Source organism: Protopterus annectens, chromosome 9.part0 (assembly GCF_019279795.1).
Source record: "Protopterus annectens isolate FY-2018-M chromosome 9.part0, PAN1.0, whole genome shotgun sequence".
In the NCBI taxonomy this organism is placed as follows: Eukaryota; Metazoa; Chordata; order Ceratodontiformes; family Protopteridae; genus Protopterus; species Protopterus annectens.
The window spans coordinates 1,468,502,690-1,468,529,609 of record NC_056743.1 but is presented as its reverse complement, the minus strand read 5'-3'; positions in this window follow the sequence as shown (position 1 = coordinate 1,468,529,609).

Sequence of the window (26,920 nt, the reverse complement as noted above, 5' to 3'; positions counted from 1 at the left end):
GTGTGTGTGTGTGTGTATACATGCGTATGCACAGCGGTAATGTTCTTAGTAGGAAATTAGCCGACATACATTATTGTGGCCAGTATTTCTTTACTTACTAATAGATATTTAATGTGTGCAAAGTCAAAAAGTGGTTATCCATGGCAGGTATGAAAATAGCCTGTAGATGAAATTGTCTGACTTTTACTGTTGTTTGACCACAGCCAAACAGTTATTGAATTGGCCTGGCAGGAGCAGTGTCAATATGTGTGTGTGTGTGTGTGTGTGTGTGTGTGTGTGTGTGTGTGTGTGTGTGTGTGTGTGTGTGTGTGTTCTTGCCCATGTATTTATGTGTGTATGCCACAATTTTAAGCTACAGGACATTGTCATTTTTCTTCTCAGCATCTTAATTTGAATTGATTCAGATTTCTTGAGCTCTGTCTCATATCATAATCTGGCCTCTTCCGCTCTGATATGGTCTTACTCCAGTTCTTTGTCTAATTTGTTTGTGCTCTTTGTAATTATTCTTCAGCTGCCCTTCTTCATCATCCTCTTCCTCTTGTTTTCTGGACTTACATGCTTCTTGCACCATCCAGCCTCTTATTGCTGCATTTATCTTATTCACCTATTATTGTCAATGGGCCATGATCAGATACTAGTATCGCTTCATTCTAACTTTTTTTAAACACTCCTTAGTTTTCTCCCTCACCAAAACCAGTCTTGCCTGGAGTTTTCTTCTTTCTCATGCATGAAGTACATATATTGCTTTCTTTCTTTCACTCTTTCCATATGTCATTCTTTCCTTTCTCCATTACTCTTTCCAGTTCCTATTGCCTTTCTTCATTGGTTTCCCTTTTGCATTTTTCTTATGTCTCTGCAATATTACATTAAAGTCTCTGCCTATCTGTTCTACACCTCAGTCTCCTCCCAGTATCTCAAGCTTTCCTAGAAAGACTTATATATGAACTGCCCATCTTAATTTGGGGGATATATAACTTTGACCTTCAATATCTATTTTCTCTTCTACCCTGCAAAATTGTACATCTTACATCCCCACTTCTAGCATTTTTCTGGCTCTCTGAAAATAATCATTCCATGAACATTACAGCAAATCCTCGCTTTTCTCACTTGCTTAAGAGTTTATTTTCTCTGCTAGATGCATATTTCTTTGCTGTTTCAGTTCTGTGCTTAATTTTTAGTTTATTTTTTTCAGTAAACCTATTTCTCCCTATGCACCATTTTGTTGGTATGGATCTGTTAATACCACTTTCTCTGTTATTTGTTCTGCTCACCATCACTGTCCTGGATAAGTGCTCCTTTCTTCCTATACCTGGGCACCTTCTGCACTCACACTTAACCTTCTTGACCACATGCTTCCTCTGTACTGAACTGTACTATAAGCATTCCACCAAGCCTTGTCACTGTATTAATGCTAATAGCCCCCCCCCCATTTGTTTACCGTATTCTCTCCTTTGTATCACTTTTCCAGTTTGTCTATACCCATTTCCCCCTTCCTTCTGAAATGAAGAAACGGTTCATAATATGCCTCTGCTATGTGTAGTTTTTGTTCATTACTATATTTTAAAATAAACTCAAAGTGGCAAATTATTCCAGGTGTGTCAGCATTAGCAGTCAACATTTTTGATCCCTCCTGGTAAACAGAAACTACAGTGTAGTTTAACCAAAAAACAGACATCTTAAAATTAAAGGTTCAAAAATCTTAGTATTGTTTTTTTTTTAATACAAAAGAAGGTGTGCAAGTACCAGAGACATAGCTAAGTTGGGGAGAAGAGAGCTGCTGTCCCAGGTGCAAGGTGTCAGGAGAGGTGGTTGTCAGGTGCACAGTGAGTGTTACTGTAGACCAGCATTCATCTCTGAACAGTGATACACTGCATTACTGCATTTATATTCTGTGTTTGAGCATTTTGACAGTCTGTGACTAATCTTCAGACTCTAGTAAGCCATGTGTTACATTTGTAGCAAGTGATTTGCTACTTTTTTTATTTTTGATGGGGGGGGGGGGCACCAGAAGTAAGTAGTACATACAAGCATCTGAAGTTCCATTTACTAGAAAGGACTTATGTTTGAACTTCTTTGAAACTAACTGCTTATGTCTTTTCATCCACATCTCAAACATGTAAACGATTGTTTATGAATTGACACCAAGTATGCTGTTTTATGACTGCATAATCTAAAATCTAAATATCTACGTCTTCTAAGGCAGGAAACTCCCATCTTGTGGGGAGACCCAACAGCATGGACAGAAACAGCTGATTGGTGTGTGTGAAATGCCCTAGTTGCTACATGGTGCTGGGTAAAGAATAAGGCTTGAATGCAGTACCTTGGGCCCAAGTGACAAGAGCCTGAATTCCCCACTGAACACCATTCGTAAAACATCGGCAGATTTTTGCCTCATATTTGTTCTGTTCTGTTGCTCATAAAATCTGTGGTTTCTGCATGCTTATTACTTAGCACAGCCAGTGGTGCAGTGCTAGCATTGTTGTCTGACAGTTACAGGTTGTCTGGTTTGATTCTTGGCTGGGGTGCCTTCTGTGTGGAGTCTGCATGTCTTCCCTGTGTTTGTGTGGGCCTGCTCTGGTGTCCTCAGTGGATATTTGTCCCTATTTTTTGGACTGTGTTCCCCCATTATTGGCTTTGTCCAGTTTTTTTGTGCCAAGGTTGAGAGCTATAGTGATAACTGAACACACTGAATATGTTTGGGGGCTGTATTCCCCCATTATTGGCTTTGTTCAGGTGTTTTGTGCTAAGATGTTGACAGCTATGGTGAGAACTGAATTCACTAAATGGTAACCATTTACATTTCAGTCTTCCTTTCTTTCCTAAAGTAGATGAAATGGCATAGTGATATATTGCTCTTACAGTTTTGCACAGGGTCCTGGGTTCAATACTTGACAGTGAAATGTATGGTGATGACACAAAAATTTATTCTAGCAACTTTCTAACAGGGTCCTGGGTTCAATACTTGGCAGTGAAATGTATGGTGGTAACACAGAATTTTATTCTAGCAACTTTCCAACAGTATACAAGTAATGTTTAAAATGTGTCCCTGGTTTTTGGGCTTTTGTCCCCTCCAAACAAATTTTGGCTTTTTCCAGATTTCTTGTACTGCAAAGTTCAGAGATACAGCTGTGTCCAGTAGATTTTACAAGGAGCTGAGAGCTGCAGGGGAACAAAAGTTTAATGCTGCATATACATTATTAATAGCACAACAAGTAGTGCAGTTACTTTTAATGCAGAAGGCTGTGGGTTCTACTCCTGCAATAAGTAGATGCATTGCTAATGTGCTCTATTGTAAGGGGGAATAGATGCTACAGTCCTCTTTGGCAAAGATACCTAGTAACTTTGAATCTGTTATCAGTTTGCCATCCATTCCTTATTGCGATATTACTAGCTTATCATTTTTTGTAATGCAACATAGGCAATTTATTCCTCAAGGGCAACAGGCACTTTATTTGTAGATGAAACAATGACATATAAAGTTGTTTGCTAGTAGAAACATTTTCATTAGTTAACATATTTCCTTAATGTGGAATTATTTAGATGACATTTACTTCTTCAGAGATTGTGCATATTTACTGATACTGGTGGACTGTAGAAATTTGAGTAGACTTTTATGATGGAAATGTTCTGAACTGGGCAGTTTTGTCATTATTGGTGCATGCATTTTGTTTCATTGTTTACTGGAAAAATGTTCAAAACAATAAATTTAAAATGCCCTCTAACAACTGTACTGTATTGTACAAGGAATATAATTTAATACATTCAGGAAGGTGTATCAAAGAGCATGTGTATGTTTCATGTTCAAGGGGCCTATGATTTGAAAACAGACCAAAATTAATCTTTATCTACCACTGGCAAAATGTATTTTCTTTGAATGTGGGTTTCAATGCTGTTTCAATGAATGTGAGTTTCAAGGGCATAGAAGTTTTAATGCTAAGTCTATTTTCATTGTGAGACTGTAATGCTTGGTTTAGTAGATATCTATTAGGGTTTATGCTGTAAAATGCAAAATAAAACTTTCAAATGAAATCCATATCATCACATAAGTAAAGCAGTAGGCACATTACAGTGTTTATGGTAAATGGGGTGAAATAACCAAGGAATGGGACATTGGAATGGCTGCAGGGGGGACGCTCCATTCGACCATGATTTTGTGAGGGGGGGAAGGGCAGCAAACTCAGACAGCCCTGGCTGAACGATATCTCTCAACTGTCCAGAATTTTGCATAATTAATAGATTTTTGCTTCTTATTTTTTGTTTGTTCCTCATAAACATTGTGGTTTTCTGCCAAATCATTTAGGAATGAAGTCACTAATTAATGACAGACATTGAGTTTCAGATGTCATAACCTTCAGAAAAATGAATGGTAAAGCAAGACCTGTTTTTCTGTCAACTGTCTTAAGTTTATACAAGAGCAATTTTTAGTACTGTTTGCATGTTGCCCCAATATATTTGGCCTTGTCCAGATTTCCTGCATTAAGAGGTTGAGAGGTACGTGCAAATAAATCGCTTTAAAGAATTAGGAATATCCAAACCTCTCAACTGTCCCCAATTTTTGCTCAAAATGTTGCTTTATCCCCTAATAATCCCTCTGCAAAATGGCAGTTTTGGAAGTAAATGTGGAGGGTTTACAATTATAAATAACTGTAATGATCAGAGTTTTAGATTACTTATATTTTTTGATAGGTTCTCAGCTGTATTGTGCGGCAATTTTATATTTTTGCATCACATTGTTGGTCTGTTTTTCATAACATTGTGGTTTTCTAGCAAATTAGTAGCAAACCATTAAAGATTGAAGTTAGAAAATAATGGCAGACATTTGAGTTTCAGATTTCATACCCTTCAGAAAATTCATACTAATGCAAGACCTACTACTATTCTATTATCTTTCTAAGTTTATAAGAACAATATTTAAAAATTGTCTTTATTGTTGGCCTGTGTCCCACTTCTATGAATGGTTTTGTCCAGATTTCTTGCTCTGAGGTTGAGAGGTATGAGTGTCAGAGCCATCACTGTCAGCCAGAGACATTTCAAACTGTGACCTACTTGTTGCACCCCACTCCCCATTGTAGTGGCTCTGGATGTGTCCAAGCAAGGCAAGGAGCAGTTATGCAGTGTAAGTGTGCAGAGTATTCCCCCATCCAAGGCAGACCACAAGTACGACCGTGGCTTTTCGTCTGTCCTTGATTTTGCAGAATGTTCTGGTTTTCTGTCATATTTTTATACTGTTGATTTATGCTTCTTATTATTCAGAAAATGCATGCTGTCACAGTGGCCTGTTGCTCTGTATTAAAGTAGCAATGCTTTAATGACCATCAGGTAAGCTTGTCAGAGACTGTAAGATGCAAGTAAGCTTTAATAATCATACTGTTAAAGAATTACTGACATTGAAAACCTTTTCATTGTTGCCATGCAGAGAATATTTACATAACTAGATAACATATAAGCCTTAGGTAATGAAATGCATATGACAGTATTTGTAATAAAGGACAGGATTACAGTATTTTCAGAAGCTCATTACATTTGTTGGGGACTTACAGTGATCTTTGCAGGTTTTACCCGTAAACTAAACAGAATGCCAATCTATCATGTGCGGTCCATAACTTATGCAGTAATCCTTTAAGAAAATTATCTTGAGCTTGTTTCTTGTTCGTTGTTCATTTTTTACTTTGATCATGTGTTCCCCATGAAACAAGTAGATAGTTGTTGTCAGGCAGCAGGTCTTTTTTGGATAAGAAACATTTTTACAAGTGGGGGTATCACAGAGATTGCTACTTTCAGCATGTTACTTGGTAATTTTATAAAGCTGAATATAAATTATAATTAGAACTGCAGTTCGAGGCAAAGTGGTTTGAGCTGAGTGCTGTTTGTTTTTTTATACTTGATTTTGACTGGCATTCCAGTAATGTATTTAAAAAGTAATTTATTTTTTCATGCCTCACAACCGTTTTGTTTCCATCTAGATATTAAGTAAGTTGTCATGTAGCCAATGCATTAAAATATTTTTTCTTCTATACTTCATTTAGTCTTGGTTGGACTCTCATAATGATGGTTTGGCACCCAGGGCAGTGTATTTAATTAAAGTTACAGTTTTTGTGGTTTTGAGCATAGCACCTCCCCTTTCTATTTAGCCGCACCCCTTCCCATTGACCCCCACCAATTCAACTGTCTCCTGCAGCCCCCCCCTTTGATTTGAAGTCACCAGCCACCACTGCTAATAGCACAGTATGAAGTAAAATATGAAAAGCAATTACAAACACAAACATACTTCAAACAGAGGTGGTATACATATAGCTCTAATTTTATGGTAATATTTTTTGCAATGCTTGTCAGTCCTAATATAATTAATAATATAATTAATGACACCTTCTCTAGACAATAAATAAGGTTAGCAGGGGCGGCTCGTGGCATAGGGCTGCCGGACTGCAGCCCCCTCAAAAAAAAAAAAGAAAGAAAGAAAAATGAAAAATAAAAAAAATTATTTTTTCAAAATTCGCAGACTTCACGCATAGACTGAGTCCCGACTACTGTCGGTCTATGCGCATGCTCAAGGCAGTCCGGCCGTCCCCATAGGGGGACACAAGGAGACGTCTGTGCACTTTTACAGTGCACAGACCCGCCAGGATTATGGGTCACGTCCGGACTGCAATTAGGGATCTCGCATCCAGGTAAGGTGCCTTTTAATTTACAATGTTTATTTGTATGGAGTTTGTGCTTTTTAATTTACAATGTTTATGTGTATGGTGCTTGTGCTTTACTGGAGTGTGTGTGTGTGTGAAAATGCCCCAGGTGCTTATGGTGGTGTGGTAGGGAATGCCTCAGGCTTGAACCCTGTACCCTGTATGCAGGTGTTAAAGACCTGAGTTCCCTACCCACCACCATTAAAATAAAAAATTTCAGATTTTTGCCTCATATTCGATCTGATCTGTTCCTCATAATATCTGTGGTTTGTAAATGTTGCAATGCTTGATATTTGATGGTGTAGTAGTAGCATTGTTGCCTCACAACTGCAGGTTCTTGGGTTTGATTCTTGGCTGGGGTTCCTTCTTTGTGGGGTCTGTATCTTCTCCTGTGTTTGTGTGGGTTTGCTATTGTGTCCTCCCATGTTACAAAGACATGTCTGCATTATTTCTTCCTGGGCCTTTGCTGAAAATTGTTTATTTGTTCCAAGTCAGACTGTCCTGATTAAAAAATGTTAAATAAAATTGACAGGCATTTGAATTTCAGACTTAAGGGTTTCTGAATGTTTAATTCCTTGCGTATTTGATGGTGCAGTGGTAGTATTGTTGCCTCACAACTATAGGTTTTCTGGTTTGATTCTTGGTTGGGGTGGCTTCTGTGTGGAGTCTGCATCTCCTCCATGTGTTTGTGTGGATTTGCTCTGGTGCCCTGCCATTTTACAAAGACGTGTCTGCAGTTTTAATCCCTGCTGAAAATTGGTTTTGTTCTGTCCGCAGTAAAATTGACAGGCATTTGAATTTCAGACTTCAGGTTTCTGAATGTTTAATCCCTTGCATAATTGATGGTGCGGTGGTAGTATTGTTGCCTCACAGCTGTAGGTTTTCTGGTTTGATTCTTGGTTGGGGTGGCTTCTGTTTGGAGTCTGCATCTCCTGCCTGTGTTTGTGTGGATTTGCTCTGGTGCCCTGCCATTTTACAAAGATGTGTCTGCAGTTTTAATCCCTCGTCTCTGCTGAAAATTGTTTTGTTCTGTCCGCAGTAAAATTGACAGGCATTTGAATTTCAGACTTCAGGTTTCTGAATGTTTAATTCCTTGTATAATTGACGGTGCAGTGATAGTATTGTTACCTCACAACTATAGGTTTTCTGGTTTGATTCTTGGTTGGGGTGGCTTCTGTCTGCATCTCCTCCCTGTATTTGTGTGGATTTGCTCTGGTGCCCTGCCATTTTACAAAGACGTGTCTGCAGTATTAATCCCTGCGTCTCTGCTGAAAATTGTTTTGTTCTGTCCAGTAAAATTGACAGGCATTTGAATTTCAGACTTCAGGTTTCTGAATGTTTAATTCCTTGCAGATTTGATGGTGCAGTGGTAGTATTGTTGCCTCACAGCTGTAGGTTTTCTGGTTTGATTCTTGGTTGGGGTGGTTTCTGTGTGGAGTCTGCATCTCCTCCCTGTGTTTGTGTGGATTTCCTCTGGTGCCCTGCCATTTTACAAAGACGTGTCTGCAGTATTAATTCCTCGTCTCTGCTGAAAATTGTTTTGTTCTGTCCGCAGTAAAATTGACCGGCATTTGAATTTCAGACTTCAGGTTTCTGAATGCTTAATTCCTTGCAGATTTGATGGTGCAGTGGTAGTATTGTTGCCTCACAGCTATAGGTTTTCTGGTTTGATTCTTGGTTGGGGTGGCTTCTGTGTGGAGTCTGCATCTCCTCTCTGTGTTTGTGTGGATTTGCTCTGATGCCCTGCCATTTTACAAAGACGTGTCTGCAGTATTAATCCCTCGTCTCTGCTGAAAATTGTTTTTGTTCTGTTGCCAGTAAAATTGACCGGCATTTGAATTTCAAACTTCATGTTCTTCAGAATACATAGTAGCACAACCTTTTTTTCTAGCAATTTTCTAAGTTTACAAGATGAATATTTTAAATTTGTCCCTATTTTTGGGACTGTATTCCCCCATTATTGGCTTCGTCCAGGTTTTTGTGCTAAGGTTGACAGCTATGGCAAGAACTGAATTCACTGAATATGGACTGTAGAATTGTGCATATTTACTGATAAAGGTACACTGTAGAATTGTGCATATTTACTGATGATGGTGGACTGTAGAATTGTGCATATTTACTGATAATGGTGGACTGTGGAATTGTGCATATTTACTAATAATGGTGGACTGTAGAATTGTGTATATTTACTAATAATGGTGGACTGTGGAAGTCTGAGTAGACTTTTTTATGATAAATGTTCTCAACTGGGCAGTTTTGCCATTATGGGTGCATATGTTTTGTTTCATTGCTTACTGGAAAAATGTTCAAAACAAATTTAAAACACCCTCTAACAAGTGTACTGTATTGTACAAGGAATATAATTTTAGTACAATGAGGAAGGTGTATCAAAGAGCACATGTATGTTTCATATGCAAGGGGCCTATGATTCGAAAACAGCCCAAAATTAATCTTTATCTGCCACTGGCAAAATGTATTTTCTTTGAATGTGGGTTTCAATGCTGTTTCAATGAATGTGAGTTTCAAGGGCAGAGAAGTTTTAATGCTAAGTTTTCATTGTGAGACTGCATTGCTTTGTTTAACAGATGACTTAATGTTTGTGCTGTAAAATACAAAATAAAACTTTCAAATGAAGTCCAATCATTGAAGTAAAGCAGTATGCACATTAGTGTTTATGGTAAATGGAGTGAAATAGCCAAGTAATGGTTAATTGGAATGGCTGCAGAGGCTCCAGTTCAACCATTATTTTGTCAGGGGAAGGGCAGCAAACTCAGACAGGCCCAGCTGAACTATACCTCCCAACTGTCCAGATTTTCAAAGAATGAATAGATTTTTGCTTCTTATTTTTGGTTTGTTGTTCATAAAATTTGTAGTTTTAATTCCTAAATGATTTGCCAGAAGTCACTAAATAATAAGTTTCAGACTTCATAACCTTCATAAAATGCATGTTAAAGTAAGAGCCGTTCTATCAACTGTCTCAATTTATACAAGAGCAATTTTAGTACTGTTTATATGTGCCCCCAATATATTTGGCCTTGTTCAGATTTACTGCATTAACAGGTTGAGGGGTACATGCAAATAAATTGCTTTATAGAATTAGGCATAGCCAACCTCTCAACTGTCCCCAATTTTGGGCTCAAAATGTTGCTCTTCCCCTAATAATCCCTCCATAAAATAGCAATTTTGGAAGAAAACATGGAGGGTTTACAATTAAGAAATAACTGTAATAATCAAAGTTATAGATTACTTGAAATGCATGTAGATTCTTTTATTTTGTCAGCTGCTCAAGGTAGCAGTACTAATATTAAAGTGTCCCTTCTTTGACAGGTAGAAGCTGTATTGTGTGTCTATTTTATATTTTTGCATCACATTTTGGTCCATTTTCATAAAATTGTGTTTTTGGCAAATTAGTGACAAATCACTAAAGACTGAAGTTAGAAAATGACAGACATTTGAGTTTCAGATTTTATACCCTTCAGAAAATTCATACTAATGCAAGACCTATTCTATTATCTTTCTAAGTTTATTAGAGGAATATTTAAAATTGTCCTTATTGTTGTGCCTTTGTCCCACTTCTGTGTATGGCTTTGTCCAGATTTCTTGCTCTTGAAGTTGAGAGGTATGACAAATGTGTCAGGGCCATCACAGTCAGCCAGAGAGATTTCAAATTGTGACATGCTTGTTGCACCCACTCCCCTATGTAGTGACTCTGGATGTGTCCAAGCAAGGCAAGGAGTAGTTGTATCTACCTTGGATGGGGAGGACACACTGCATAAGTACTACAGTGGCTTTTCATCTGTCCTTGATTTTGCAGAATGGTCTGGTTTCTGTCATATTTTTGTACTGTTGATTTATGCTTATTACTCAAAGTGCCTGTTGCTCTGTGTTTAAGTAGCAATGCTTTAATGACCATAAGGTAAGCTTGTCTGACATCGTAAGATGCAAGTAAGCTTTAATAAGCATACTGTTAAAGAATTGCCAACATTGAAAGCCTTTCTGTTGTTGCCATGCAGAGAATACTTGACTAGATAATGTATAAGCCTTGGGTATTAAAGGACAGGATTCCATTATTTTAAAAGCTCATTACACTTGTTGGAGACTTCCAGTCATCTCTACAGGCTTTACCCGTAAACTAAACAGAATGCCAATCATGTGTGGTCCATAACCTGTACAGTAATCCTTTAAGCAATGTATCTTGAGCTTGTTTCTTGTTTGCTTTTCATTTTTACTTTTATCATGTTTTCCCCATGAAACAAGTTGTCAGGCAGCAGGTCTTTTTGGATAAGAAACATTTTTACAAGTGGGGGCATCACATAGATTTCTACTTTCAGCATGTTGCTTGGTACTTTAATAAAGCTGAATATATTATAATTAGAACTGCAGTGCAAGGAGAAGTGGTTTGAGTTGAGTGCTTCTGGTTTTTCTTATACTTGATTTTGACTGGCATTCCAGTAATGTATTTAAAAGTAATTTATTTTTCATGCCTCACAACCTTTTGTTTCCATCTAGATATTAAGTAAGCTGTCATGCAGCCAATGCATTGAAATATTTTTATTCTTCTACACTTATTTTTGTCTTGATTGGACTTTCATAATGATGGTTTGCCACCCAGGGCAGCGTATTTAATTAAAGTTAGTTTTTTTGTGGTTTTGTGCATAGCCCCTCCCCTTTATGGTTGACCACACCCCTTCCCTTTGACCCCGCCCATTCAGCGTCTCCTGCAGCCCCCCTGTGATTTGAAGTCACCAGCCGCCACTGAAGGTTAGTATACTGATATGAAGTTGCAGTGATAGCATGCAACTACATTAATATGGCAAAAGATGTTTATAATTTTTACTTTGGGCCGGATTCACGATGGCTTGCACGGAGTCTAAGAGTAGAGTAAGACTCCATGCAGCCATCATGTCCGACAAGCGATCCAGGAACAGCCTGCAGGGGCATGCAAGAGAGCTCCTAAAACAGCTCTTACATGGACAGGGCTGGGATATGCAAATTACTTCAATTGCAGGTGAAAGGCATGCAAATGAGGTAGATTTGCAATTCAGGAAACCCAAACCTGTCCGAGTAAGAGCAGTGTTATTTGTAGAAATGTACTCAGTTGACAACTGAGTACCATTCTGCAAATAGCAAAACAGAGCCATGACAGCTCCAAATAAAGGTTGCATCCAGTACAGGAAGCATGCCAATGGGCAAATATATGGCCATTGGCAATGTTTCCTGATGCAATATGAAAAAAAAAAACAATTTTTCTCCGATTTCCGATATTTAAGAGTAGCACAGCGCTGCGCAAACGGGCTGTGCTCTAAAAACCAGAAAACTAAAAATTAAAACCCACAAATGTGGATCTTATTTAAATTGTTAATTTACAATGCAAGGGAATGGCAGGCTGAAGACAACATGGCCACCGAGTAGAGGTTGCTAAGGGGGGAAGCTCGGTCTAAGAGATGCAACCAAGCATTAGTAGGCAATCCTATGCAAAGGAGGGTTAGGATAGTGAATCGCAAGTTTACATCGCAAATGAGCACAGTCAGTGGAGTGTAGGAGTAGGATAAGGGGAGTAATAGAGTAGAAGATAGGTGACATCACGAGCGGGGTATGTATGAAAGAAGTTAATCTCATTGGAGCAAAGTGGCATGTGTCAGCTGTCATTTACACATCATTGAAAGAGGTGTGTCAACAGGTAGGCTAGGTAAAGGCAAGAAATGCAAGGTGTATGTCGTGGATAACATTGCCAATGCTGAGCGGGTGTGTGCGTGCCTGTTAACCCGAGTAAGACAGTGTGCACGCGTGTAAGCATGAGTGCACGCATTTAAGCTGGAGTAAGCATAAGACTATTTAAAGTGTTGTAAGCGTGTTTGTGCTGGTGTGTGCACGTTTTAACCCGAATAAGCAAGTTGTAGCCCGTGTAAGCATGTGTGCACACGTGAGCTGCTGTTAACGTGTTTGCGCTTGTGTGTGTAGTGCCACCCCTGAGGAAACAGAAAGGAAAATGGAAGCACAACAAATAGTAAGAAGCTACCAGGGAGTACTAGCAGAGCTAGCAGGTGAAAACAATCAGAATCAGGCAATTACACAGGCAGTACACTAGCCCAGCCTAGCACTTAAAACTCTGTAAACAACAGTCCATTATGTTTCTCACAAGAGACACTGCAGTAAGCTAATAGAAGTGAAAACTGAAAAAGTTTTACTGAGACAAAGAAATGTTAGGGGCTGCCATTGCTGTTATAAGGCGACATATGCAACATGCTGAGGGTGGGGGCAATGGAAATGCTGCTGGACAACCCATAGTGAGGAGACGGAGAAGAGTGTACAGGCCCAGGGTAACCTACCAGGGGCTACATGAGCTGGGGATAGTGGAGCGCTATAGAGTGGGCAGAGACCTCCTGCAGCAAATTGTTGAGCTGTGCAGGCCACGCCTCACACACAGAACCAACAGAGGGGAACCCATCCCAGTGGAAACCAAGGTATGTGTTGGCCTAAGAATATTAGCAACAGGTACCTCCCAGACACCAATTGGTGATATGATGAGGATATCACAGGCATCAGCATCCAGGGTACTGCACAAATTCCTGGATGACATTTCAGCACATGTCGGTGATCATGTATATTTCCCGAATTCTCGTGAGGTATTGGCCAGTAATATGCATCTCCTCCAGCAAATAGCAGAATACCCTGAGGTAGTGGGTGCAATAAAGTGCACGCATATGCACATCAAAGGACCAGCCGGTGAGCAGGGTAGGGTCTACTTCAACCGCAAGGGCTTCCCCTCCATCAACTGACAGGTTGTGTGTGATGCCCAGGGCATAATACTAAATGTGTGTGCTGGCTGCCCTGGAAGCTACCATGATTCCCATATCTGGCATCTGATGCAGCTGTACCAGACATTTGCCAATGAGGACATCCCACATGGTCACCTAGTGGGGGATGCTGGCTATGCACTGGAGCCATGGCTGATGACACACATCAGAAACGCACACACACCTGAACAGGAACGCCATAATGAGGCACATGCACAAACACGAAATGTAATCGAGAGTTTCTTTGGGCTGCTCATGTCATGGTTCCAGTGCCTAGACACATCTGGTGGAGCCTTGCAGTACTCACCAACTACATGTACCCAAATTGTCATGGTATGTGCTATGCTACATAATATGATCCTGTGAAAACAGCTGCAGCAGGACCAGGATAGGACTGGGCCAAACAGCCCCCCACCATTGCCAAGGTCATCACAGGCAGAGCGTGACTCAGAGGAGGAACAACTTGAGCCTGCCCCAATAGGCAGAAGGAGGTGTGCCCAGTATGCTTTGGCCTTGGCAAAGAGGCAACGCATAGCACATACACTGGCTCAGTAGGAACCCTGAAAATTATACCTCTCTCTGACTCACACATATAGTAAAAGGGATGCCTAATTTAACACTACCTGCTTTCAAACATGTATACGGAGTGTAGTATGTGCATCCGACATAGGCAGCCCTGCAGCACCACCCGAGGCATGATTGCCATATGTTAAGCAATATAAAGCAGTGATAAACAGCATTTACCACCATGTAGTATATGCAAACAAAATTGCATGCACCAACTAGCACAACTGTGGTCAATCTTGAGTAATATTGGGCAACATCCAGCAATGTTGGTGAATATTGAGCAATGTGGGACAAGCCTGGTCTAAGTAGGGCATAGCTGAACAAAAGCCAATATGCTCATATTTGTTTTACTGGCCCTTAAGCAGTCTTGTCAATACGAGAATATAAAGCAGTGATGGGCCTCAAACCCAGGATACTGTGCACTATAGTTATAGTACTGAACCACTAAACCATGACAGTATTGCAGTGGTCAGCCTCTATGAAGAAATGTTGATAAGTCTATGCAAAGTATCTCATGGAAACCCTGCAGGCACAGCATAATCCCTGTCGAGTTATGACACAAAGGTGAGTCCTGCAGTAAGAATAGAACCTGACTTCCAACACACACAGTATAAATGTTATATTGGTCATATTCACACACATCAACAAATGTAGTGGACCTCTGATAGTAACATACTGAAAGGCCACACTGGGTGTGCTCACACACTTGAATAAAGGAGACAAATGTCAGGCAACAAAACACGGAAAGCCTGAACTGGGCATGCTCACACACTTAGGCCATGTCTGAGTACAGCAGTGGGCCACATATATCTGGCAGTTGCATGTGTTAACCCAGGAACTTCTCATTATCCAGCAATCTGCCCTGTGCACACAGTTATATGACAACAGAAACATATATAATATAGTGGAACCCTGTCATAATCAAATATGTTCTGCAGATACCTAAGTTGTTCATAGAAACTGGGAAAGCAAAAACGATAAAGACATGCAAACAGTATCAGCAATAAACATTGTGCATCCCGAACAGTATCATAGGTTCAGAGGTCGATACTAGGCTATTGGCCCTAGGGCATGTACAAGCCTAGCCAGAGTGTGTTTGGCTTTTGCAACCCTGTCAGCTTACTACAGTGTACCTGTGTATAGTAGGTCATACAAGATAGCCCATGTACATTTAGGCTAGTGTGCCTCTGTCTAGCAGGGACACAGAAGATATCCCAGGGGTAAACATACGATCACCCATACAGTCGTCAAGATGTCTCCTGTAGGTAGTCAGTGGGTGGCTCTGCCTATGTGAAACCGGGATTACAATCCAGAGTGAGTGGAGCCTCTGGGATATGAATCTGTCCCTCCAGAATGTCCGATTAACATCTGTGCTGAGGTATATGTCCCTGGAGTGTGTAGCACCAAGGGAGTCAGATATCCTGAAGTGGAGCATGTCCAGTAATTCTGTGTTGGGTATTCCTGTAAACAACGGGCACACATCATATCAGAGTAGGTGGTAAGCGACTGAGTATAGCTGGAGTTACTGCATCCGAACTGTGCAGGGCATCCATGTGAGTCCCTAGATCTGCTTGGTGAGGAACTTCTGTGGCCAGTACAGTTGCTACAGGTGTCAGGTAAGGTACACCCCAAATGTGGCATTGTAACCAAGCATGGTTGTGATGAGTATAGGGGCACAATGACCTCAGTCGATCTAGATATGAAACCACATGGGATAAGGTGGCCTATATAAAAGGTCTGTCCAACCACTTTGGCAACATGATTGTCAAAGGCGACAGTACGAACAAGTCATGTCCCCAAACCCCTAACAACTCATACCTTATGTAATGGAGAACTACATATGTGGTAATGTGTGGGCATGTTGTTATTCCCAAAGGGTATGACTATGTAATTAATGTCATTTAGCTGTAGGCCATGCCTCAGGCACCGGTCATCCATCTCTGTGAGACCCTGTTTGAGTATGCATGTGGCAGCTGGAGAGTTGATTATGGCACCCAGTTCACAGTCAAGTGCGAACATGGTCAACCATATTCCCCCTTTGGTAGCCTGTACATCAGACAAATATATACTGAACAAGAGAGGACCCAGGACCAATTCTTGTAGGATGCCATGTGTAACTGGTGTATAGGCAGACATGGCACCTGCAATTCTGACCATGTGGGTGCTATCCTTTATCCAGGTAGCAATCCATCGTGTGAGATATGTGTCCATATTGACGCTGGTGAGCCTATGCATAATGGCCGAGTGGGTTATTGTGTTGACGGGTTTTGCAAGGTTCAGGTAGGCTGTGTGGACAACCGTCCCTATGTCGATGGACCTGGTAACCATTTAAAGAACACAAACAGGTTCAAGAGGCAAGATCTGCCCACAACAACGCTGACATGTAGGACACAGTGTCTGCAGGTTCCTGATGTCTATGTGTATGAGTCCCATGACAATACGCTCCATAGCTTTGCAGAACAGGCTAGCTAGGCTTATAGGGCGATATTGTCTGTGGTCTGTTGCGGCAGCAACTCTGTAGAGTGGGACCACTGTCGCTGTATGCCATTCCTTGGGTACATATCCTGTGGTAACTCTGATACTGAACAGTTATGTAATGTGAGGGTTACGTCTGTCATGACGCTCATGTAAGATGTAGGCCGGGACACCGTCTGTTCCCATTGATGCTGTGATGTACGCTTTGGGGAGGGCAGCACTCACCTGTTACTTTGTGATGTCAGGGAGGTTACACTCTGTTGGGATGGATAGTTGCTCCTTAGGGGGGATGGGGGTAGACATCTCCACTGAACCTGTTTGCCAGGATGTTGGCAATGCCAGTGGGTTCAGGGTAAGTTTAGTCAGTATGCAGTAACTCACAGCATATCAGTGAGTGTCCACCCAGGTTCCTGACATAACTGAAGAAGGCCTTGTGATTGTCCTATGTGCCTGGTGCAATTCTCCTTTAGAAGCGGCCCTTAGATAAGTTCATGAGTGATGTAACTGTCTGCTAGTACAGATTACAGATGCCTTCCCTGTCTGGGATTGTGCTCTATCATGTACTAGCTCCCTCCTGATGTTGTACAGCTTATTAATGGCTGGGGTCTACCAGAGAGTTCCCCTGCCATTGGAGGGGTGAGTCCTGTTGTTATTTGGGATAGCACAACCCATGCAGTCCACTAGGTGTCCATATAATGTGTATATAAAGGAGTCAGCAGTCTGAGCCATATTTGCCACTGTCCCAGGGTCTCTGAAGGATACCACCTTGCTTTGGTGAAGTGAGACGTTGGCTCAAGAGAAGTTCACCAAGATTACCTAGGATGGGTGTGTGGACAGGATATGAATGTCCAGTGAGATAAATGTATGTTCTGACCTTACCAATGAGGTGTATATCACTGGTGTGGAACATAGAGTCCCCATGTTGGTGATGATCAGGTCCAATATGTATTCCCCTCTTGTGGCTGTGGTGACTGGTTGTGCCATAGCATATGACTTCACAAATTGTAGCGACTGTTGGGCGAGGGTGTTGGGGCTTGAGTAGTATACCCAGTCAATGTTTGTGTATGTGAAGTCACCCAATATAATGGTGTTTGTGGAGACCTTCATATTCTCCATTGTTCCCAGGAAAGCCGAGTGTGGTTCCTGAGTTTGGGAGGGTGGTCTGCAGCAGGCAACAAACTGAAAGGCAGTTTTGCACAATGTTAGTTGCATATGTATGGTCTGTGATGCTTTGTGCAGTGCTACTAACCCGGCGGTGTGTGTATCTGTGATGTATATGGATACTTCCCCTAGTTGTGTGGTCCGTTCCGAGTCATGTGGTCAGACAGCATGGTATGAAACATAACCTGGTAGTGCTGGTGTGCATTTGTGAGCCTGAACCAGGTGTCTGTTAGTGCACAAATATCACTATCCTCCATACTGAGGAGAGTCCTGAGTGGGCGCAATATGAGGGTAGCACATCTGGTGTTGAGCAGCATTACCCTTAGTTTCATTTAACCTATAATATCTATGGAGGTGGGTTTGTCCTTTGAGCCCTGCTTAAAAAAGGCACTATGGTGGCAGCAAGAGTCTTAGCCAGCATTTGAAAGTCCAAGGGTGACAGGTGCAAGCTGTCCATAGTGAAGTTGCGTGGCATGTCGAGCATGTCACCACAGACTGACAGACACTGGATCCCCTATGAATGACACCAATATGATAGCCAACTGTTAAACGTGATATGTTTGTCTGTATACTGTGACATCATAATTGGTGAGTGTAAGATACTAGACAAGGTCAGGGTCATACTGACCGGGGCCACATGATCAGTGTGTTCCTCCATGTATCATGTCATGTGGTCCAGGGAGTAATGTATGAGGTTTTACTCACCAGCATGGACAATGATGGTGCCAGTCCTGTACTTGCTTTGGAGTGACCTGACTACATGTGCTATCTGGTGGATCCTGGCACCCGACAGACAGCTCAAAGTGACTGTCCCCTTGACTATCCCCTTGTTTGAGCTAGTGAGTGGGACATCAGTGTGTCTGACAATAAGTGTTGCCTATTACAAGTGTATTAGGTGTGTTGTTTAGCCCGAAGGGCAGTGACTGTGTGGCACACTGACATTGTGAACTATGTGATATGTGGGTATTGTTAGTGGGGTAGCAGTTGTGTGTGTGTCTGCTTTGGAGGTCTCTGCTGCTTAGGCAGAGTTCATTTACAGCATCTGAGTATGTTTATGTGTGATAATGTGATTTGAGTTGCTATAGGTTTATGTGAGACTGATATGTGGTGTGTGTGGTTACCTTCACCACCTGATAGACTGTGCCAGTCATGGGTTGAGGGAGTTCAGCCCCCTGTATGTCTGTATAGGTGCAACTCTCACATATATCTGAGTTTGTTGGGAGGAGGAGAGGGTTGTCTGTGCACATGAGGCAGATGTGGCATTGTGTCAACATCACAATATTCACCAGCTGGACTGGAGAGTACACACAAAACTGACCCCTGGACATGCCAGGATATTATGATGACATACTCCGTAGCCTGATCACAAAGGATCAGTAGTGTGTTAAGTGTGTAAAAGAGTATAACAGGGATTAGTGCTCTGGTTAGTTGGTGTTTGGTAAAGAGTAGCTGAGAAGAAGTCCAGACTGAATCATGATACCTCCTTCAGCTATGTCATAAATAGCAATGTACACCCATATATGTCCTGAGTCAGGGCCAACTGTACCTGACTGACAATGCCGACATCCTATCAGACAGGCCAATATATACATACCCGCCTCCCAATTACGATAGTCAATATAATCATACCAGGAGATATCACATGTAGAATGGCTGAACAGCTCCCCCGAATGCCAAAAGCATGGCAGCAAGTGGAATGCAATGTTTCCCAATATGTGTCATGCATAAACTACAGAACAAACAGACCCTGCACCTGAACAGTCAGTTGAGCCTCACCCTCTCCACAGGATCTGAAACCGTTGAATGTGTTACAGCAACATATGGCACTCCCCACAAGTGTTGGTGCACAACACACCATGGAAAGTATAGTCCAGTAAGCCTATGAAATCTGATCTGCAAGGCCATGGAGTCCATCATGGTTGAAGTCATAAACAGAGCTATTGGAAGCTGACAAACACACAACCCTACCATCTGTGGTATGTTCATGTGCGGATCATGGTTCCCAAATATGCTAGACTTTTTGCAAGGCAGCCACCCAGGACATACATCGCTAAACAGAGCTACACATGTCTCATATAGACTTTGAATAGCCCTTTATCAACATCCCAGACACATGTAGTATCCACAAAACCAACAAGCTGTGCGTAAATATGTGTTGACATATGAAGGAATGTCAATGTGTCAACAGATAGATCACACAAGGTAAGGATTATGAGGTCCTGTTCATGCTGTTGACACCTGCCGACTCACATGGATCATTCCTGGAATTGCATAAAACAAAGTGTACACACATTACCATGTCCAGTCTGATGATGTCACCATCCTAAAAATACAGCAGGGGAAGGAAAACCACCCAATAAAGCATATAGCGTGCCGTGTTAATGTATGTTTCTTTAGTGTCATAACATAGTTTGGTAGAGGTTTGAATCCTGCTGACAGTGTGTGTGGGATTAGATAGGGGGTTTGAATCCTGCAAATGCTGACTATGTAATTGTGCGGTTTCCTTTGAGAGGAGTGCCCTTTTTGGAGACTGGGAAAACATATTAAAAGAGGTACATTCCTCTTTGGAAAGTCTGATGATGTCACCATCCTACAAATACAGCAGGAGAAGAAAAAACACACAGTAAAGCATATAGCAAACTGTGTTAATGCGTATCTCTTTAGTATCATAACATAGTTAGGTAGGGGTTTGAATCCTACAAACACTGACAGGGTGTGTATGTGTGTGATTTCCTTTGAGAGAAGTTCCCTTTTAGGAGACTGGGAAAACACATTAAAAGGGGTACATTCCTCTTTGCAAAGTCTGATGATATCACCATCCTACAAATACAGCAGGGGAAGAGAAACCACCCAATAAAGCATATAGCGTGCTGTGTTAATGTGTATCTTTCTAGTATCATAACATAGTCAGGTAGGGGTTAGAATACTGCAAACACTGACTGTGCACTGACAGGGTGTGTGTGTGTGATTTCCTTTGAGAGAAGTCATTCCTCTTAAAGTCTGATGATACCATCATCCTACAAATACAGCAGGGAAGAAGAAACCACCACAAAAGCATATAGCTGTGTTGTGTGTGTATCTCTTAGTATCATAACATAGTCAGGTAGGGGTTAGAATACTGCAAACACTTAAGCATATAGCATGCTGTGTTAATGTGTATCTTTCTAGTATCATAACATAGTCAGGTAGGGGTTGGAATACTGCAAACACTGACTGTGTGTGCGGTTAGGTAGGGGTTTGAATCCTGCAAACGCTGACTGTGTGTGGGGGGGTGTGTATGTGTGAGATTTCCTTTGAGAGGAGTGCCCTTTTAGGAGACTGGGAAAACACATTAAAAGAGGTACATTCCTCTTTGTAAAGTCTGATGATGTCACCATCCTACAGATAAAGCAGGAGAAGAAAAACTACCCAGTAAAGCATATAGCAAGCCGTGTTAATACGTATTTTTCTAGTATGATAACATCGCTAGGTAGGGGTTTGAATCCCGCTGACAGTGGTTGTGTGTGTCACTGTTGGTTAATGCCGTGTGGGTTTTGCTTTTACTATGGTATGACATATCATGATTAAAACAGTATGTGCATTGCACACATCAGGTATCTGCATGACAAATAAATATGTGTACATGTCCCCTCAATCAGTACATAGGTGTGAAGCCTGCATACTACATGAATACATTTGTTTCCATTGACAGATTGTACCGCTGCTTCTCAGATCGTAGGTCACTTATGTATGTATGTGACAAGGCTGTCCACTGTCGTGATCTGTGACCAAGGTCGTCTGTGTCTCATCTGTGCCACACACACCCATTACAGCTACTAAAGAGTAGTGTGAGTGAGGGTATATGCCTGGGGTATATGTCAGACATGTTCATACACATATACAAATATATACACATACATAGGTTCATAGGTTCATAGGTTTATACTAGGCTATCTGCCCTAAGGCATTTATAAGCCTAGCCCAAAGTTTTGTGGCTTACGCCACCCCTTATGTTAAAAAATATTGTGCCCATTAGTTTGTTTTGCCTCTGTCCAGCAGTGACACAGAGATGATTCCCGGGGTAAACCTACGATCTCCCATCCACCGGTCAAGATTTCTCTTGAACAGAGCCAGCGAGGTGCTCTGCCTCACATGGACCGGGATTTTATTCCACAGCATAGGGAGTCTCTGAGTGACAAATCTATCCCTCCAGCATGTCTTATTTATATCCGTACTAAGGTTTAAGTCGCTTGCTCTAGTGGATCTGGTAGATTTGTATTTTTTGAGGTGGAGCATGTCCATTAATTCCGGGTTGGTCATGGCCTTGTATGTCAGGCACAGGTCACCTCTGAGCAGACGGTATGCGACTGAATAGAGCTGGAGTTTCTTCAGTCTGGCAGCATATGACAGATTTTGGAATCCCTTTATCCTTTTGGTGAGGAACTTTTGGGGTCTCTCCAATTGCTGCAGGTGTCGGGTGAGATACATCCCGAATGGGGCATTGTACTCGATCATTGGTCTGATAAGTGAAGAGTACAGGGGAACAATGACCTCACTTGATCTGGATGTGAATCCCTTCATGATCAGGTGGGCAATGTAGAAGGTCTTTCTAACCACTTTAGCAATGTGAGTGTCAAAAGAAAGGCCACTGTCAACCTGGGTCCCCAGGTCCCTGATAACCTCTTCTGTGCTTAGTGGATTGCCACCTATATGGTAGCTTGGGGTTACCTTGTTTTCCAAGGGTATGACTATACATTTTTTGGCATTTAACTTCAGGCCATGGCTCTGGCACCAGCTATCAGTTTCTGTGAGACCCCTCTGAAGGATATCTGTGTCCGATGTACTTTCCACTATGGTGCCCAGTTTGCAGTCATCTGCAAACTTTGTCAGCCATAGTCCTCCTATGTTTGCCTGTACTTCTGAGAAGTAGATGCCGAACAACAGGGGGCCAAGGACTGAGCCCTGTGGGACACCACTTGTGACCGGCTTGGAGTCTGACATGTGTCCTGTCATCCTGGCATCCATTGCTGTACATATAGGTGCACATATAGGCACATATACTGTCCACCTTTTATGGTGGGGATATCAATTATGCAACAGTTGTGAGACATACGGTTATGTAATAATATTGCACAGTGTTGTGCAGAATGCATTTTGCTGTCCTCAGGCCGTGTAGCTGTAGCAGGCCTCAATGGCTGTAACACAGCAGATCTGACAATTCAGTCCCACATCATTTAACCACCACATGACATATGCTTGATACTGCTTGCTGTTTTCTATGCCGCACACTACAACCTACATAGATATGTGCACATAGCAACCTTCAACAACATATATATGTCCACCCTTCACTAACAGTTGCAGTATGTCCCTTGCCCTATGCACATGTGCATATACACATAGATACGTGCTGCTGCCACATATGGATGATTCACAGTATGTAGACTACCCTTCGAACACATCATTCGGATGCCAGCAAATACATATCTGTTACATACCTTTCCTTTATATTTCTCTGTTCCGTCTGTTTTTAAAGTAATTTTTTTTTGGTTGTTTTTTTTTTTATTTTGGGTTTTCTCTGTCTGTTGATGTTTCTCTTTCTTTTTCTGGCGCTGTCTGTTTCTGTCTCTTTGTCTTTGTCCGTGTCTCTGTCTCTCTCTCACTCTCACTCTCTCTCTCTGTTGCTGCAATATTATTGCATGTGTGGACAGCAAGTACAGCCTGCTTTTCTAGGTATCTGCACATGTGCATGTGATGGCCTCTGCACCAATTGGTGCCCACCATTTAGTAATTGCATGCAGCCTGCTGTATGGTAATTGCAGTACTCACTGTGATTTCCGGACACTGCTATAAAATGCTAGGATAGGTAGGCATAGCCCTTTCAGTCTGGCAAGGTGGGGCCCATGCTTGTTTGCTCTGGACACTGCTGTCTCAGTCAGAAGGTTGGTATATGTTTCATATCTGAAGCTAGGGCTGTAGCCAGTGATATGCATGTTGTACTGAAACCTGACTGTTGCTTCTTCCAGTACACTCTTCTCAGTGTGTAAATTTACTCACCCCTCCTAATGCTAACACTGGATACGTGGGAGTATGTACTTTCTTTTCAAGTTAGAGAATTAACTGCCATACAACAGTAGTTATTGCAATGTATTCCTATGACTTTCCTACTTTCCCTTTACATTCACTCACTGTAATGCATGATATGTTTCTTTCAGCACCAAGGTTTTGTATGTCTACTGTGGCTTAGTGGTACTTCATGCAGAGTGGTGAACCCAAGGTCTGGGGTTAGAGACTGACAGGTGTATTTTATTTTGCTGCTGAGAGTACAAATGCCCTGTCATACAGCATAACTAAGGCACTTTTAAGCAGTTGTAAGTGGGTTTGCGTGGGTTTGCACGACGCTTAGTGATGCTAAGCTAAGCGCACACATGCACACACTGGTGCAAACCTGCTTACTACTGTTTACAAGTGCTTACTCCCGCTAACACCCACGCTCATTTCTTTGACAGAAAAGTAAATGGGGAGATAGGAATGTGGTGATAAAGGGTGCACAAAGAGGGGAAAACAGTAGGGAAACCAGCTCAGGATGTACAGCATGGGTGTGGGGAAGGTCCATAACTGCCCATTTCTTTACCAGCAACAGCTGTGCATATGCAATACATTAGGAGTGAAATTTGAAACCTTCCACCCCTGAGAGAGGGGTGAGGACAACTAAGTATGTTGTACTACTAATTATGAATATCAGGCACATGCACTGTTTGTGAACTGCTATACTTTCTTAGTACGTTACTCACTTCTGAACAGTTTGTGGTTTGTTTGTGCTGACATTAGCACAGTCTGCTCAGGACAACTGGGCATATTTCAGTACTGTGTATGCCTGCCTACACCCTTGGTTGTGCCTGACTACACGGGTATATAGTACTTTTCGGTAGGGGTGCAGAAATGCAGAGAGCATTATTTATTATCGTGTGATGTTTATCTTGCTGAACATACAGAGTTGCTGTGTACCTGTTAGTCTATAAAGGCAAGTAGTCTGTCTGAGTAGCTCCCACCTGTGGACATATCCAGATGGTACACAGAGGTTAGCCTAGTATTCTTTGACTGTGCACCACACCAGTCTTTTCAGCACCTGAACAATGGCATTGTCACAGGTGGTTGCTAGCAGTACATGGCTACATCCTTTGATATTTCTGTGTTGTACTCCTACATAAGGGCATGCTTGTGGAATTCATTCTACAGCTATTTGCAGAGTGTGTAACAGCAGACAAGCTGACATGCCTGTGTGTTTCTGACTCTTCCAGGCCTCAGATACTCTCAGGTATATATTTGAACAGCCTCAGGGAAAGGTACATATAAGTGGGATGCACCTGTTATATATTTCAGATATTTTGCAGTTGAGACTTTGGGGGATTCGGAGCATATGTATGACTACACCTTTTCTGATGTGCAAGCAGTGTCTACTCTCACTTATTGACATTTTTCATTAAGTGAGATTCCCCACCTTTCTGCCTACTGTTAGTACATTTCACAGAGAGTGAGAGGGGCACAGCTAACATTTGTTTGCAAATCAGGGACATCCCTGTAAATCAGTCACAGTTGGGAGGTCTGGCCTCTGACCTATTTAAATATGCCAGTGTTTATCCTGCTCTGATACTGTGTGGGGTTTGTAAGGTGCTACTGTAACATTATTCCCTACTAGCATGGCTGGTTCTCTTTTCACAGTCATGTCATGCAATTCCACAACACTTGCCGGTTAAGGGCCACAGAACAAGATTTGTGTTATGCCATTCCTATTTTCCCTTTACATTCACTCATTGTAATGCATGATATATTTATTTCAGCACCAAGGTATTGTATACCTGCTGTGGCGTAGTGGTACTTCATGCAGACTGGTGAGTTCAAGTTCTGAGGTTCGTAACTGACAAGGGTATTTTATTTTGCTGCTGAGCAGTACAAGGGCCCTGTCATACAGAGTGACAAAGGCACTTTTAAGCAGTTGTAAGTGGGTTTGTGTGGGTTTCTGCGATGCTTAGCGATGCTTAGCTAAGTGCACACAAGCTCACACTCGCGCACCCCTGCTAACTACTGCTTAAAAGTGCTTACTCCCGCTAACCCCCGCACTAATTTCTTTTAAAGAAAAGAAAATGAGGAGATAGGAAAGTGGTGAAAAAGGGTGGACAAAGAGGGAAAGACAGTAGGGAAACCAGCTGGGATGTGCAGGAAGGGTGTAGGGAAGACCCATAGCTGCCCATTTCTTTACCAGCAACAGCTGTGCATATGTTCGAAATTTGGTGTGAAATTTGCAACCTTCCACCCCTGAGAAAGGGGTGAGGACAACAGAGTATGTTGTACTGCCAATTATAATTATCAGTTTACATGTCCAGCGGACATGTGTGCAAAATGGGCAGCTATGTATGGGGCGTAATTTTTTTGTGGGAACAGATTGCCCTTTTTTTTATTTTTTTTTTCAGGTGAGAGTGGAATGTGAGGTAGGGGATGTAGGTATATTTGGGGAGGTAGGTTGGGGAGGTAAACCAACAAGACAAACAAGACGCATACAGGGGCGGAATTTGACACATGGGATGGGTGAAGAAAATTGACGGGGAAGGATGATAGGAAAACGCAAGCCCATGAGCCCACAGATGGTAACAGTGGAACTGAGATCCCCACCCATGGGCAGTCACCACTGGACCTTCACAGCACCGAGGGTGGCTGTGCTGAGGGCTGTGTAGGATGGGCAGGCTCATCTGTGAGATGCACCACTCTTGCCTCAAGGGATCAGCGACTGAATGCTGGATCTCCCTACGCACCACAGCCTGGACCCTTCGAAGGGTGACAAGTGGCCCTTCTCCACCCACGCTTGCCAAGCCCCATCCCCTGCAGTGCTTCTACCAGAAGGTGGCACAGGACCAACGGAGGAGGGGAGCCCGGGCTGGGCACCGGAGCTGCTGGTGCCAGGTGCACTCGCCAAATGAGAAGGGACAGCTGGGTCCGCTGGGACTGGCCTTCCCATGCATTTTGTGATTAGGTGTGTTTAATTACAACATAAACAACAGCATTCCAGATTAGTTGCAACAGCATGCAGTAATATTCCCATTAACCCAACACACCAAGGTTCCAACAGTTGAACAGCAAGCATAACACATGCATATATTGAACAACAGTGGATATTCCAACAGCATGCAGGGATGTTTGGTAGTAGCAGGCCACCATGAATGTGGTATTCGAATAGGGCACATGCATCAACATGAATGCAAATAT